At 39.5% G+C, this 16,369-nt stretch overlaps 1 protein-coding gene across 1 annotated transcript in view; it reads left to right on the top strand.

Moving 5' to 3' along the window:
- The first annotated feature begins 1,052 nt into the window (after positions 1 to 1,052).
- The window catches only part of TEX15 (testis expressed 15, meiosis and synapsis associated), an 80,246-nt gene continuing 64,929 nt past the window's right edge, over positions 1,053 to 16,369 (top strand). Inside the window, exons 1-2 of the mRNA XM_070252724.1 lie at positions 1,053 to 1,592; positions 12,543 to 12,612. The gene's annotated coding sequence lies outside the window, so the exon portion shown is untranslated. The remainder of the gene's footprint in view (positions 1,593 to 12,542; positions 12,613 to 16,369) is intronic.

Genomic DNA, 16,369 nt, shown 5'->3' on the forward strand with positions numbered 1-16,369 from the left:
TGATCTACATAGCCCTTGAATCATACGCCATGCTATAAAGAATTAATTTTCTGAATGCAAGGAGTCTTAAAAGTCTTGATATTTTAGATCCCCAAAACTTATTGTGATGTTTTTGCCACCGCCAAGCTCAAGCCTTAGCTAAGACAGCTGGCCACTCGCTGCAGAACATATAAAGTCATTTCAAAACTTTTGAGCTATCATCCATGCCAATCCTCCTCTTTTTGCTTGAGGAAGATCATTCCTGAGCTAAATCCGCGCCGATCTTCCTCTGTTTGTTTACGGGATGCCGCCACAGCATGGCTTGATCAGAACAGCAAACCCAGGGCTGCCTAAATGGGGTGTGCGAATTTAACTGCTACACCATCAGCCGGGCCCCTTTCAAAACGTTTTAAATCGAATTATAAAGTCATTGAAAATGTCCCAGAATAGCCCCTTCATAAGAACTGAGGATGCCTGGAGGCTTTCTTAAGCAAGGCCCACTCCGTTCAGTTTAGGGAAAAGAACCCAGACCTCCATCTGAGTCAAAAAGAAGCCGGTAGCACGTACATGCCATTTATTTAGTCATTGAACAAATGTTTGTTGAGGGCCTACTATGTGTAAACGTACTACGAACTGAACACACATTCGACTCTAGGAAGCGGAACCCCTCTACGCAGTCCTCCTACCCAGCCCCGAATCGGCGTCGCTCCCGGCGTCCCCCGGAGGGCCTCTTGCTCCGCCCATTGCGCAGGCGCAGACGCGACGTTTTCCTGGCTCAGAAGCCTCCGCAAGTGCACGTGCATCGGGATCGCAGCTTTGTTCGTGAAGTTTCTTGGGGGACCTGTGGGAGAGGCTGCTTCTCCCGTGAAGACTTACCTTCTGAGGAGCTGACTGGGTAAAGAAGGCGGCTCAAGGTTTATGGGGAATGTAGCGGATGAGGGGAGGCGGTTTAGAAGCTGGCGGGGTTCTCGGTGAATTAAAGAGGGAAAGAATGTTAATTATCATGAAGTTTCAGGGATTTTTAACGTGGGCCCCAAGGTGAGCCTCCGAGGGGCCTGGCGCCCCGACAGGACGTGAAATGCTGGCTTTTCTCAGATGAGCTAATGCTCCTCATCCCCCCCACCCCGTGCCAGGAGCCACTGAGGTAGCCTGCTGCCTCCGTTAGGAGCCGGGGACATCGAGACACCGGGAGGGGCAGCCTTCCAGCTTGGACGTGTGACCGCCCCTCCCCTAACCCTCAGTTCTCAGCGGCCCGAACGCACAAGGGAGCATCCGAATCCTCCGTGGCCGCTGCCCCGAGCGGGCGCGTCGAGCGTTCGATTCGCGTTGGTTCCGGGACGCCCGGGTGCGGTCTCCCGGGGGTAGGCGTGGCTTCGTCGGGGCGCCACTTCGGGCTCACGCACGACCCGCGGCTCTAGAGCGTGGAGGCCAGGAACGCCGCCCGGGTGACGGCCGCTCCCGCGACGCCGCGAGGCGCTGACCTCCCCGGGCCACCCAGGCCGTCCGCGCGCCGCGTGGCCGCCGAGCGGAGCCTGCGCTCGGACGATGCCCGCCGGCGCCGGCCGCCCGCCCGCCGTCTCGCTGCAGGAGCCGGTGGAGTCGGCGGCGCTCGGGTAGGCGAGGGCGGCTCGGGAGCGGGGCGTGGAGGGCGCTCGGGCTCCGGCGAGGGGTACCCGAGGTGAGTGTCCTCCGACGGCCAACGGGGCGGGCGGACTTGCGCGCAGAGGTGCGGCCGCCGCGTGTCCGTGCGCTCCGGCCGTTGTAAGGCTGGGTGGAGGTTTTGCGAGGCTGCTTCGCCTTGGTGATTCCTGACTGCTGGATTCAGCTCTTTGAACATCTTGAAACTTTGCGGGTCCTACAGTGATGTAGGTGCAGAAAAAGTCCCCGAGCGTCAGGTAGTTTAATATGAGCCGCTTCCTACGTCCGTCCCCGCTCAGATCTTTGAAGGCAGTTTCCATCCTTTCCACGCTTGTGGTTGAGTTTATTCCATTTATTTATAGACTATTCCGCTTGAGATACGTGGCCGCCGTGGTGGCTGAGTGGAAGAAACTATTTAGTAATGATAATACAGAAAGTGGAAAGGTCGAGGGTGATTGGTAACTCCAAGGTTTTAAAAGATAACAGTTCCCCTCAAGTTTTAAAAATTGTGGGCTCCACGTGCAACGTGAAGCATGCCAACACCGTAAGTGCGTTGTTTGCTTTTTGGAGTGACAGGTGAATATGGGACTATTTCAGAGTATAAAGTCAAAGGGACACAAAATTATAATTTGCTTACGTTTTTTAATTTCCTTTTTGCTAATTGTGTGTTGTGTGTATGTGTAGACAGAGTAAAAATGGTACAAGCTTTAAGAAAAGTGTCACCGAGTTCACATTTAGAAAGTAATTTTATTTATTAAACGTTCTAAAAAGGTTTTAGGCTTCATTCAGAATATATCTTTGCTGATTGGAAAGGAGAATATATTTTAACTTTTGAGGTGAGGCCAAGGGGACTGGAGGAGTGAAATGAGTATTTAGAGAGATTTTCAATGCTATTTCCTTACTTCTTAAAAGCCTCTAATTAAAAGAAAAGTCTGTCTTTACCTTATTGGTCAGATCTTTAAAAATCTGAACGTTACTTAATCATAAAGATGTCAGAATTTTGGAGACAATGCCTGAGCGTCTTGAAAACCCATGCACCTTTTCTTTTTAAAAATTTGTTGGAAAATTCATATCACTAGGGAAAAATAATGAATTATCTGTAGAGGTCAGTTGTTGACCAATAGGAAAACTAACTTTTATTTACATTTTCTGAAATTTTAACTCTAGTGGCTAGTGATAATTTCAAATTTAGTATATATTTCAGCCATATTTTGTAGTTTAATACATTAAAAATGTTTTTTCATTTCCCACTATATGCATATGGAATCATTGCGTTGTTTGCCTGAAAGTAATTTGATGCTCTATGTCAGTTGCCTCTCAATTTAAAGAATGTTTTATACAACCAGTAAAATAATAGTACTTTTATTAATAAAATATTGTAGTACCTTTACTCAATTGCAAGTGACCTGAGGATCATCACTTCCTCTCAGTTTACCAACGACTGTACTTGGTCCCCTTCAAACTATAAAGTTATGTTTTATTATAATGAAGGATGACATAATGTACCTTGATTGCAAAATTTTTAAATTAGGGAAAACCATCACCATTCTACAATATCCAAAGATTAATTTTAGAAAATCGGCAATTATGATGTTTGGTAAATGTATTGCTTTGGTCTTCTTTTGCTGTGTTTCTCTTTCCTCTCTCATTTATTTCGAAATATTTTTGCTTTCATGAAGGGTGATTTAGGGAATTTGAAGTGCCTGCATGTCATCCTGTTAGATGTGATAGAATCTGATTAACTCTGCAAACCCTGCATGTGTTGCACAGTTGGGATTAGTTTTCCTCTAAAACTTATCTTTTTTCTATTCATATTTTGTTACTTATCCTTATTTTTGAAAAGGAACTTTTTTTTTGCTCATTTGAACAAATATTTCCAGAACACCAGTATTTTATTCGTTGATTTGATGGATTTATAAGTGATATTATAAGGTGATTTATTTTTGCTTTGTAGTAATTTCAGTTTTATAAAAGTTAGTCTAGTAGACTAAGATTGTCAGAAATTAACTTTTCAGAGATAGCGATATTTTACAAGGTGAGGTGAAGCTGGGTAATAAACTGAGCAAAGTTCAGAAAATTTTAAACTCATGTATAGAGTAAATTTGATGATTGCCTTAATGAGCAACTTTGCTTATTAAGATAGTCCCTGAAGTCTGGTAGCAACTCTATATCCTTGGAATGTATAATCCACATAATGCAAAGTCTTTGTAATTACTGCTCTTTGAAACTAATGATAGCTGCTCCTAAGGGTCTGTCTTAATTACAACAGCTGAGACTTTGGCAAAGATGCAACTCCTGCTTTCCCCAGTGTGGCTGTGAGTATATGTGGACAATTAAATCCTTATCAGAACCTAATCTTCATTTGGGGTAGCTGTGATAGTGCTTATTTTATTAGACCCTAGATAAACGATACAAGAAATACTTTGATTTTTAGATTTCTCTGAGAGGTTTAACCCACTGTAACTCAACTTGAGGATTTTGAGGACAATAATGCAATAGAGAAAATCACGAATTTGGATATCTAGCTTGTCGGGATACACATCTAAAACCTCCTGGCTAGTGCACATGCCTAAGGGGGAAAATACTTTCCTTTTACCAGTGAAGATAAAATTTTCTTTCTTTTACACTTTTATAAGCATGAGCTTGTCAGCAGTGGTATATTTACAGATTGAAGAGCAAGACTGTGAAGCGTATCTGTGTGAGAGAGAACAAGAGAAAGAGTGAGTAAATGGCGTTTTTTATGTTAAATCAGCAGGACCCATTGTAGTAATCTCGTACAGAGGTTCTTAACTTGGGATACGTGGACTTCAGCGATTACTTGAAGCCCCTGATTGTTTGCAAAAAATGTGTGGGTTGTCTTAATTTTTATTGAGGAAAAGATATGTGGCTTCATCAGACTCACTAAAGGGTGTGAGACCCTCTTCCCCCAAAACAAATTTAGCAGCAGTAAACTGGAGAGAGCTTGTTTCTAGAGAAAGACATTTTCCTTTTTATAAGCTGAAACAGCTAGATAGTAGCGGAATTAGAACTCACACCTAGGTTTCTGACTGCCAGTCCTTTGCTGCTTCCATCAGTCCACATTTACTGCACCTTGTGGTGACGTGCTTTGATAGGACAGTGTTTCATGCTCTGTGGCTTACGAGCGAAGCCTTGTTTAGAGAGACATTTCAAGCTCATGCAGGTATTTTAATGCCGGATCTTAGCAGAAACTATGAGCAAAAAATGAATCATCATCTGTAAAGGGAGATGTGAACAAATATTTCCTCATAGAACTAGATGAAAATATTACCACAGTTTTGTGCCATTAGTATAATACAGCAAATCCAAGAGGGTCAAAGTTTTTGTAAGATCAACAGAATTTTTGCTAGTAGAATTACGTATCGTAGTGGTGGTCAGTCAAGTCTCTAAGCCCTTTGAGCTGGGAATGATCGTCTTATTTAAGGGTTATACATCCCTTACATTCTGTGTGGTGTGTGACATCGTATTTAGACAAGGAATAGGAAGCAATTTCAGCAAACAGCAAAAGAACAAATTTTACAGAAAAGTTTCACAAATGCATCTTTTCCTCGCTTTAGAAAACCCAATTTTTATGTTTTTCTTTTGTAGTTTTGTGTTTCTTTTTCTTTCCTTTGTGTCTTCCAAGCCCATTTCAATCTATTAAACCTCGTATTTTAGTTTTCCCAAATTTATTTTGTGCCTTCCTATCTGAGGTATTTAGTCCATACAAATACAAGCACTTTATACATACTTGTTCTCTCTGAAGGCTTCACCGGTCAGTAAATACATAGTATGAACTATTTGAAAAAGAATGAAGGAGTGTTAGATGATTAATATTAAACTATAAGGATTAAAAAATAACTTCCTTAGGTGATTAAACATGCACTAATAATAATAGCCGGCAGTTACATAGCACTTTACTATAAATCGATCATTGTTGTTTGTGTTGCGTGTATATTAATTCACTTAATACAGCAGGAGAATGTTGATTAACTGGATTAACTTACTAAGTAGATATTTGATTTTCCATTTTCATATTTTAAGAAACTGAGGCGCAGAGAAATTGGGTAACTGGTCCAAAGTTGCACAGTTAGTAAGGGGGAACAACAGGATTTGGACCCAGGTCATCTGGCTTTACCAAAGTGCCACTAAAAACGTTTGTCTCTAACCTATGGCTTAAATAAGTCAAATAATTTCTTTAAAAAACTATCTGAACTTCTTAGGCTAAATTTTTTTAAAGGAAAGTTATTTGCTGCGCAGTTTGCTGAGTCTGGAAAAAAGCTGATGGCAAATTATTCTGTTTTGGTCACCTTATATTTGTGGACTCTCCAAAAGTGAGACTAAAATGTTTAGTTTAACAGAAGAAGAGCATCACGAAAGTCAAGAAAAATGATCCAGATTCATTTCTCTGCCTGAGGTGCTGTGACCGGTGTTCTAGTTACTTTTCTTCTGGGGACTCGACAACATTCAATCTTTGCCTACAGTGTTCTTTGAAGTGCTTTAAGTCTCCAGTCTGTCTACTTGATGTAATAATCCCTGCCAGGTTTATTTCCAGCACTTTAGACATTGCATGCCTAAACTGCTTCTACAGGATTTTTGAGAAGCTTGTTATTAAAGTTAGGTACAGTCTTAAAATGGATGTGATGTTAGACATAGACAAATTATATTAAAATCCATGCCTGAAAGGAACATTAGTAAGGATGCACATTACTAGTTTATTGCTGATGTGAAAGAAGATTGCATGATTGCCAGTTGCTACCCTCAAATCTAAATTTAAATACGGAAAAGTTAATTTTTAAATGAACATTCTGCCTCTTTCTTGAGAAGAGTGTATAATTAGATAAATTTATTTAGGAATTATAATTGTGTATTAGTGTTTCTGGGCATGACTCCATTATACATATACATGATACAATATTAAATAGTTATCTTAAAAATTCTTCTCTTTATTATTCTAGCCTCAGCCATACATTTCTTACTTTTAGGTTCGGCAGACCGTAATAGGTGAATAATGGTTGGTGGCTGTATTTTCCATACCAAGATGTCTAGAAAATGAAATTGCTTTTGACTTCTTTGGACCAACACAGAAAGATAGCTTAATATGTTAAAATGAGAGGAACGCTTTGTATAGCAAGCATGATTCAATGCACAGTTCATGGATGTTGAAGGGCAGTCTGAGGAGGACCTTTGGCTTTTAACTAGAAAACAATGCAGTGCAGGAGGAGAAGCTGATTCAGTGTTGCCTCAGTCTTAGAAATTTATCAAGCAGTGCTTCGTGCATTACTTGTATAGTTATTTTTCCTATATTAATAAACATGCACTGTGGGGATTTTTAAATATGGCCAGTTTTAGAGATTACTTTGTTGTTGGGTAAAGTAACCGATAAGTTTTCTACAAAGATTACATAAGGTGCTCTTATTATTCTTTTTCCCCCAAGTTTTATGTTTTAAATTCCCTTGAAAATTGTGTCATTATCTTTAATCATCTGATTACTCCTTTGTATTTCCCTAATGTCTTTTAAAAAGTCTCTTAGCCATAATAGATTAGCTATTAATCTTATCCCTGTGTTTTTATAATAATTCCATAACTCGTTTTGCATGTAATTTCCATCTGCTGAGCAGAGAGTGCACTCAGTTTGAGGTTATATTGATTGATTTATCTGTTCCTTGTCTTTCACAGCCTGGTAGCACAATTTACTTCCATATGTTACATCCGTCTAGCAACACATCTAATTTCTAGGACTTTGGCCAGGCAGTCATCTCTCTATCTGCCTTGGGAGGACAAGAAGTGGCTTTAAGCTGGCAAAATGATGGCTTTATTGCTGTTTTCATTTGCTTTTCACTGTGTTTTCAGTAGGATAATTTAGAGGAAAGCAGTCTTTATATCTAATACTGGCACTCACTAGTAGTAAGCGTTATCCTCTCATTGTGTTCATCTATAAATGTTATGAAGCAGGGTTGGTAGAAGAAGGGTAGGTAATCCAGGTTATTTTTCTTGCTGTGGAATGGGTTGCACGTTATCCTTTGCTAGTTTACTCCCTGGTGGTGTGGTTCCGTTTCGGTCAAGCCAGTGTGAATCTGGTCATTTGAGAAGGTTGAAGGAAGGACTAGGACTGGAGGATTGAGTTAGTGAAGAGTTGAGCTGTTTTCTCACGTTTCTCTAAAGCCAGGATGACCTTGACCTCTTTGTGGAACCTGATCTGTTTTTACCAAAGTTCCTAGACTCCAAAGGGAAAGAAGCCCGGAGAGTCGTAACCCTTGAGGAACCCTTAACTTTATTCCCCTGCTGAAAAGCAGCTGGACTGGAAGTACTCTTTCCCATAGCCTAGACTCTTGGGATAGTCTTTAAAGTGTATAAATTAGTTTTTACTCTCATTTGACTGTGTATAATTAGAAAGAAACAGGATCCTCCTTGGGTTTGGAGTGAGAGCCTGCCTCAGACTTGTAGAGAAATCCATCCATACAGTACAGGACATTAAAACAAAAGTAGGACTTCTGAGTCACCACAGAGTAATAGAAATCTTTGAGTACTAGTTTTTGCTTCTAGTTTAGGAAACTCCTTAAATTGGGGCTTGGTTGATCCACCATAGACAACTGAACATGGGTCTTGTGATAAAATAGTTAAACAATATAGTTTAAAAGATAATCGCTCTTTTGCCTATTCTCTTTGCCCTGAGGGCAACAGACTAAATCTCAGCAATAAATATAGATGAATAAGCCTTGAAAATGTGCTGGTAATTCTTACTGTGCCTGATCATCTAGATTGGTGCTTTTCAAAATGTGGTCTCTGGACCATCAGCATCACCTGGAAATTTAATAGAAATAAAAATTCTTGGGCCTCAGCTAAGACATATTGAATTGGAAACTCTGGAGGTGGGACCCAGTAATCTGTGTTTCAATAAGCCCTCTAGGTGATTCTGATATATGTTCAAGTTTGAGAACCACTAATCCTAGAACATCAAGAATGAACCATGGTGTTTTGCTAGTGCACTGCTTCAGCGTAAATACCTTATTGCTCATGTGGGTATCACTGCCCGTGTATACACCAGGAAAAGACAACCTGCATTATTAGTATTACATTGAACGTTACACAAAGTAAAATTGTTGGTGGCCTTCAGAATTCTATTTCCCTCTCTTCTTGCTGAGTACCTGGAATAAGGTAACTGCTTGATAAATACTTATTAAATGAATTCTTCCCACCCCCAAAAAGCAAAACAACGTTCTCTTTTTTATTTCTTGTGGATTCTTCCTTTGCAGGAGCATTAAGCCTGAAAGTGAGGTTCCCAGTTAAGAACATTTCTTTCTCCTAATAGTGATATTGGTTAAAGGAGATTGCTGATACTAAAAATAAGAAAGAAGAAAGAGACAAAAAAGACATAGTTCCTATGTAGCTGATTGTATGCTTTCCTCAGAATTATCTACCAGTAGCTCTCAAATGTAGCCTACATCAGAATCACCTGGAGAACTTGGCAGACATAGATTGCTGGGCTTAACTCCTAGAGTTTCTGATGTGGTGGGTCTCGCATGGGGCCAGAAGATTTGCATTGCAAAGTTTCCAGGTGATACTGATGCTGCTGGTCTAGGGACCACAGTTTGAGAACCACTGCCCTTAGTTCACTAAGACCAGAAATACAGGTAATTTCATGAATGTGAATGTTAGCTCCTGGTGCTTACGGAGCCAGTGATCTGTAAATGGAAAGTATAGTATACACCTGGATAGCCAACCTAACTGAATTTTTTTTTCAGAGGTATCTGTTAAGATCTTCTTCAGCATAAGACTTTTTTCCCAACACTTCTTTAAAAACTGACTCAAAACTCACCTACCTAAATAATTTGAGTGGAACAGATTCTTCATCCAAATCTTGCCACACCGGTAATTTCATTTCTCTGCTGCTTTTCACCTCAGGGTTTGTTGAGAGTTTAGCTAAGCTACTCCATGGTGTTGCTGCCTCGGCATGTGTTCTGTTTGTCCACGCAGCCTGCAGTGACCTTAAACTGACAGTAGCCCCCTCATGCAAGTGCATGCCCTACATAGTAGCTGTCAGTCACAAGCAAATGGAAGTTTCTGATACGTCTTCCCTCATGGCCCTTATGATCAAAAGATTCCCCTCCTCCCATTGCCTTCCCTTTTTGCAACCCTTAGATAAGACTCCCTGTGGCTTACCAAAACCCTGCTCTCTTGGTTTGAGTTGACCAGTCCAGCCTTAGCCCAGGAACCCCAAAGCACTCCACTCACAGACCGTAATAGGGGTATGTGCCCCAGGTCCTGCCTCTCCCTGCGCTCTGCCTTGACCTGCCTATGTTGTCCCTTGAGATGTGTCAAGTACTTCCTTCAGGACCTGTGAATAATGAACTTCTCTATTTCATTTCCTTTTGTGTCTGGTTGAAGCTTGGCTCACCATCCAGCACCCTGTGCTCCATTTAATGAGTTAATTTGACATATTCATAACAAGCTTACTTAATTTTACACTATAATTTTGTACCCAAACATACGTTGCTTCTATATCTTATTTGTTTCTCTATTTTCTGTCCTCAAATTGAAGTTCATAAAAAATGAGAAAGTTGGCTTTTCTTTTGAATTTTTTCTCACAATGAAACACTTTTTGTAGACTTAACTCCTTGTCACTTGGATTCTTACATAACACATTCTTAGCATTTGCTGAAACATGTTAAAATGAGGTGAAACTGAGGCTTTTTTTCCTCCAACTCTTTTATAAGCCTTTTTTCTTCTTGCTAAACGGGTAGTTGTGAAGAAGGAAATCTGAAGTATCTCAATGAATACAGAATTCTTACATTTAATAGAAACTTTAGTTGAATAGTTTCCCCCATATCCATATAAACACACAGAGCCCTCTGTGAATTAAATTTAGTGTTACTGTACTAGATAGGTTCTAGTGGAGAAGAAAAGTCTTGAAGACGGTTTTAGGTTTTTTTGTTTCTTTTTGCTGAGGAAGATTTGCCCTGAGCTAACATCCGTGCCAGTCTTCCTCTATTTTGTATGTGGGTTGCCTGACACATGATGGCTGAGAAGTGGTGTAGGTCCAGAATCTAAACCTGCAAACCTGGGCCACCAAAGCAGAGTGCTCCAAACTTAACCACTACACCACGGGGCTGGCCCCAGTTTTTCTTTTAATGGAATGTCTCCCATGAATTTGTGGAAAGACTTACCAAATCAGTACCTTCTTTGTTAAAACCTGTGGTTGGTGTTGCTCTGTAATTTCAGTGACACTATAGCCAATTTTTTTTTCCTATTTCGAGGGGTTATTTTTAACCACTGTTTTGCCATTACAGAAAGTCTGAAACAGCTCTTTGTAAGTGTCTTTGCCTTAACGTGCTTCTTTGAGCAACTTTCATGATCAAATTAAAAGGCAATTGGTAACTTTTATATCCTCATACATATTTGTTTTTTATACATGCCAGTTGTGTTAATTTACACATTTGCTTGAGAGTCTTATTAATACACTGACTTATAAATTATCCTTTAACTTACTATAATTATAGTGGACATGCAAAGGCCACTAATCAATTTCCAGAGGTACATATTACCCATATAGTTATTACTAAATATTTGATGCCATTATTGATATTCTTATGTGAATGCCAGCTCACATCATGGGAATTTGGGTTGGAATAGACCTTCACTATCAAATTGCTCAGAATTTCTAGTGTGCAAATTATTTGGCATTTCATTTTTATGTGCTAGTCTCTCATCCTTATTACCCTGATACTGTGTGACTATACCTACTCCTGGTTGTTTCTTTATATTCTCTACTTTTATTTCTTTGAGTCTCTTGGGCAATGACACTTCATTAAAGCACCTCAGTAAAACATAGTCAAAACAATAAATAAGCAAAAGATAAGATGTTCTTTTATTTATACATTGAGCGTTAAAATGTGTAGTAATGATATTTTCTTTTCAAAAATGGATCTACAGTGTCTGTTTTAAATAGCTTTTTTATTTTCTTGAATGTTTAGCTTGGAGAAAAGAAAAAATTAGAATTTGCAATCAGTCCCAAATTTTAGTGGATGTTTCGCTAATGAAAAATACCTTTTTCTAAAGAATGTGTAGCATTTTAATATATGGATTAGTACCATGTAGATATTACCATGTTATCAGTAGTAGTAGTCTGAAGTCAAGGCATAAGTAGTGTGTTCCTGAAATCAAGACATAAACCTGAAGCTAATTATAACAGGTCATTAGGATTTGGACTAATTATAGTACTTTATTGTTTCCATGGTGCATACAATCAGAGTTAAGGTTTAAATGCTTCTAGAAAGAAAACTTAAGAACTGGTTGGGATAGTGTAGTGATTTAGAATCCAGACATCAAGCCTGGACTTGAAAATCAACTTTGCAGTTGGATAACCCTAGGCAAGTTTCCTAAACTTTCTGAGTCTCTGTTTTCTCACCTGAAAAAATGGGAGTAATACTACCAATCAGTGAGGATTAACTGGGATGCTGTGTATAAAGTACCTGCACAGTGCGTAGAATGTATCGTAACCATTTACAATGACTGTTAATTAGAATTTTGGCATAAAACTAGCAGTGTTACTACTTAGTGTTTAGTATTTTTTGCTCTATATAAAAATCCAGGAGCAAGCTCATTTGCTATGTCACAATGTCATTTTCTCTACTGGATGGCTGCATAAAAGTGGTAGGCTGATTGTATTCAGCAGATGAGAATGCACTGAAGGGAAGAGAAAGCAAAGACTTAATGAGAAAAGAGTGAGAAAGGAGAAAAGAACGCAAAGGTGTGAGAGAGAAGGCACTGAGACATGCAGAAAACAGACGCCCCCCTCCCCTCGAAATGAAACAGGAGTGAAAGGAAAGCAGAAATAAGGAGAACAAAACAATGGAGAGGACTAGAAAGATTATTCTGGGGGAGCTTCTGACCATGATTCTCTACATATTTCTGCCTTTTTTTTGTAGAGTTGCTATTTTTCATCTATGGATTGAGTCCTGATCATAACCATATGATGATAGATTCCATTGAAGAGTGGTAAGTATTTCAAATAATGGCTTTACTACTGCTATTACTTACAATACTGTATTGATGTTTTTTTCAACCCACTTTGGGTAAACTCTTCTACTTTACAATTGACTTAATAATTTGGCAATAAAAAAGATACATGAAGAACATGTGTATTTTTTCACACACTGGAATACTTTTAAAGTACACACGTATTTATCCTTCACAGTAATTATTTATTAGATACTTATTTTGTAAGGAACTATGGTTGGTGCTGGAGACAGAAAATGGGTAAATTATGGTCCAGTGAGGAAGATTGGCCCATACAAAACTGACCTTAATTTAGCATAAGTATTGAATCTTTGAATAACTAAATTGGAATGTCAGGCCAATATGCAAAAATTGCTTAGAACATTTGTGGTATTCAAGATTTGGAATTGCCCTTTGAACCAGTACATAAGTAGGATAAAAAATTTATTTTTTATCACCAGATTTTTTTTGGTTTTACATTTTTAATCAAAAGTAGTATTGCCACATTTGGTCACCAATATATTAATCAGATGGATTTTAAATGATAGTTGGTTGGTTCTAAAAGCAAAACATCTCAGAGGATGGAAATTGGACCAGCTGTTGACATTTAAAAAACAAAAGCGCCGTAGTCATAGACAGAAGTACTCCAGGCCGTGAATTTTCTAGGTTGTTTAAAAGTTAGGAAAGGGATCAGAGCTGTTTAACTTAGGAAGCTATCAAACTTTTATGGCATCAGCCAGCATACGGTGTATAATTTCTTACATATGCCTGTATGTGGAGCCACAGAGAAAACTTAAATAAAGCCTAGAAGTGGTGGAAAGAGGATAGGTCTAGGAGGGGGCAAAATATTGTACAGTTCAGCATACAGTTTTAAGCCGGACTGAAATGCAGGTGAGAAGAGTAAAGCTTAGGAGCAGACGTTTAGCAAGTGGCAGAATCAGAACAGTGGGAACCCATGTCTGCTGATTTGTAGAGTCCGTTCTCTCCTGTATCATAAATACTTTTTAAAAAAGTGTTTTCAAGCCAATTTCCTGAAGACAATTTAGGATGACAGTGAGAAGTTGGATTGTTCAGTCGCAGGAGTATGCGTTCTCTAGCCAGGTCACCCTCAGCTCCTTGTAACCAGGCCAGAGAATTTAGATATTTCCCCTCCTTCCCCCATGTTTTAACTGGTCAGTATGATCAGTTCTAGGGTTTTTGGCATTTGGGAAAAAAATTGCTTTTTCAATCTTAGTAAAGTCTTCAAAACACGTCTGAGATTTTATTTGGTAACTCTCAGATTTTTATTTGGTAACATTCTGTAATATATTTACTACATTCACCCCACGGTATTAAGGTTTTATTCTTCCCACAAAGTTCAAGTCCGTACAGTTTTACCGTAGATTTCTAGGAGTTCAGAGGTACAGCACATTCTAAGGTGTGATATTGTCTTGATATAGCGTGTCTTTCCGGGGAAGTGATTGATACGGGCACTGATTTTCAGAAGCACACAGGTTCTGCTTGTCTAAAGCCTTTAAACCTAAGTAAGACAAGTATCAGCAGAGCAGAGCTGTTCTCTTGGGGGTTGTGTTGGCTTTTTTTTTTTTTGTAATCATCCTTGTTATTTCTTGGTAGTGAGTCCAGGTAGCTCTTGGAGTTACTATGCAGTTGTTAGAAGCCCTTGTCTCTGACGCACAGTAATACCTCCAGGGAACTAGGGCTCAACAGATGGCCCGTCTTCTCCAAAAGGATTTGATAATCTCCACATGGTGCTCTTTCTAAAGATTCTGAGATTTGGCAGTGGCAAACTAAACAGGAGGAGCTGAAAAGAAATGATTAGATAGTCCTAATGGACATTTTAAATAAGATTAAAAGCATGATAAAACTACTCTTGAGCCTCATTTGCTATTTTGTTTTCTCTTAATTTTATATGAAGAGGATGGAGATGATCTAAAAACATTTTTTATTTAATAACTTCTACCTTCTGTGTATGACTGAGGGGCAGTTTTTGAAAAAGAAAACTTCCTGATTATCATTCTGCATTTAGGCATTCCAGATGTCCCTCTCTCCTCCTACGCTCCGGGTTACCTAGAGCCAAATCCAAGTTAAAGAAGAACTTGAGAGAGAATTAAGGATAGAACTTGCTAAGTCACTGCAATCAAATTAAGCTTTCTTGAAACGTATGTGTTCACAAAGTGTTGACATGTAAACCTCTGAATAACCTCTAAATTTACCTAAGGGGATACGTGTCACATCATAATGGCTTCATAGATGTTGAATCTGAAATCCGTGAGAAGTGATCGATGCTCAACCAAATGCTCCTGCCCAAATTGATAGACAGATAAGGTCAACAACATTCTTTGAGTGAAACGAGAATTGTTTAACAGTTGAATTTTACTGATAGCAGCTTAGGGGCATCGTCTGCCGCTTCAACAAAATTTGGCTTCAAGCTTCTAGTTCATGAAAAACAATGTATTGTTTAACTTTACCTCTGCAATCCTCACTCCCCAGTTCAACAGACATTTATTGAAAATCTATTTGTGTAAAGTTAGGTGTGAACTTTTGAGTCATTTTGCTGTATATTTTTTTCATATGAGCCTTTTTCCTTCTCATCACACGGATCATAAGCCTTTAGATTGTGACCTTGCTCTCTAACAATTAGTTCAGCCTCAGCTATTGGAGATTTCCTAAAAATCCTCCAAAATTCATATTTTCCTTCTTAGTGTTTTATTCATTTATTGTGCTATCAGAAGGAATTTCTTTCTCCAGTTTTCTGTCATCACTCCGTTCCTTTCCATGGGCCTGTATCTTCCTGCTTTTGGCTGCCTCAGTCTAATGCTTCATTTCCACTTGGATGGACACTCTTCATTACCAGAAACTGTCACTGTGCTAGTATTGCAGACAGTCTCTTTGCCCACAGTCTCTTTTCTTTCTGTGCTTCCCACTCCATCTCTCCTATGGTGCTTTTTTAGCTTCACTGCAATCTCTACCCCTTTCACCTTATATTTTTTATCAGCTTCTTTTAGCATCCTTTGTATCATTATTGAAGGGGGATTTACCCAGGTTATTCATTTCATTAATAAACTTCCTAATATTCTAGATGTTGTTTCCCCTGAAATGCCTTAGCATTGCTAGAAAGTATTATGATTGATTCTAGTGTACATTTACATCCAACTTGAGGTTTTTTTTTTAAAAGAACAACAAACGTTTTTTATCTCACACAGCTTTTGTGGATCAGGAATCTGGGAGTGGTTGGCTGGCTGGTTCTGGCTTGAGGTCTCCCATGAGGTTACAGTCAAGATGTTGGCTGGGGCTGGAGGATCTGCTTCCAAGATGGCGCCTCACATGGCTGTTGGCAGGAGGCCTCAGTTCCTCCCCACATGGACCTCTCCCTTGGGCTGCTTGAGTGTCCTCATGACATGGCAACTGGTTTCCTCCAGAGCAAGTTGTCCAGCTAGAGCAAGGAGGACACCAAATATTTTGGACACACACCATTACTTCAGCCACATTCTCTTCATTAGAATCAAGTCCTTAAGTCCAGCCCATATTTAAAGGGAGGGGAATTAGGCTCCACCTGTTGGAGGGAGAAGTATCAACCAGTTCAGGGACCCGTATTTAAACTCCCACACTGCTCTAGGATACCAGGAAGAATGAAAGGCCTTTTTTGTTGTCTCCTTCCCAATAGGCAGCCAAATCTTAGGATTCTAAATCTGAATGCCCTTGCCAGAGGGGATTTTTTTTTTTCTGAGATAACATTGGTTTATAACATTATATAGGT

Source organism: Equus caballus, chromosome 27 (assembly GCF_041296265.1).
Source record: "Equus caballus isolate H_3958 breed thoroughbred chromosome 27, TB-T2T, whole genome shotgun sequence".
Classification (NCBI taxonomy): Eukaryota; Metazoa; Chordata; class Mammalia; order Perissodactyla; family Equidae; genus Equus; species Equus caballus.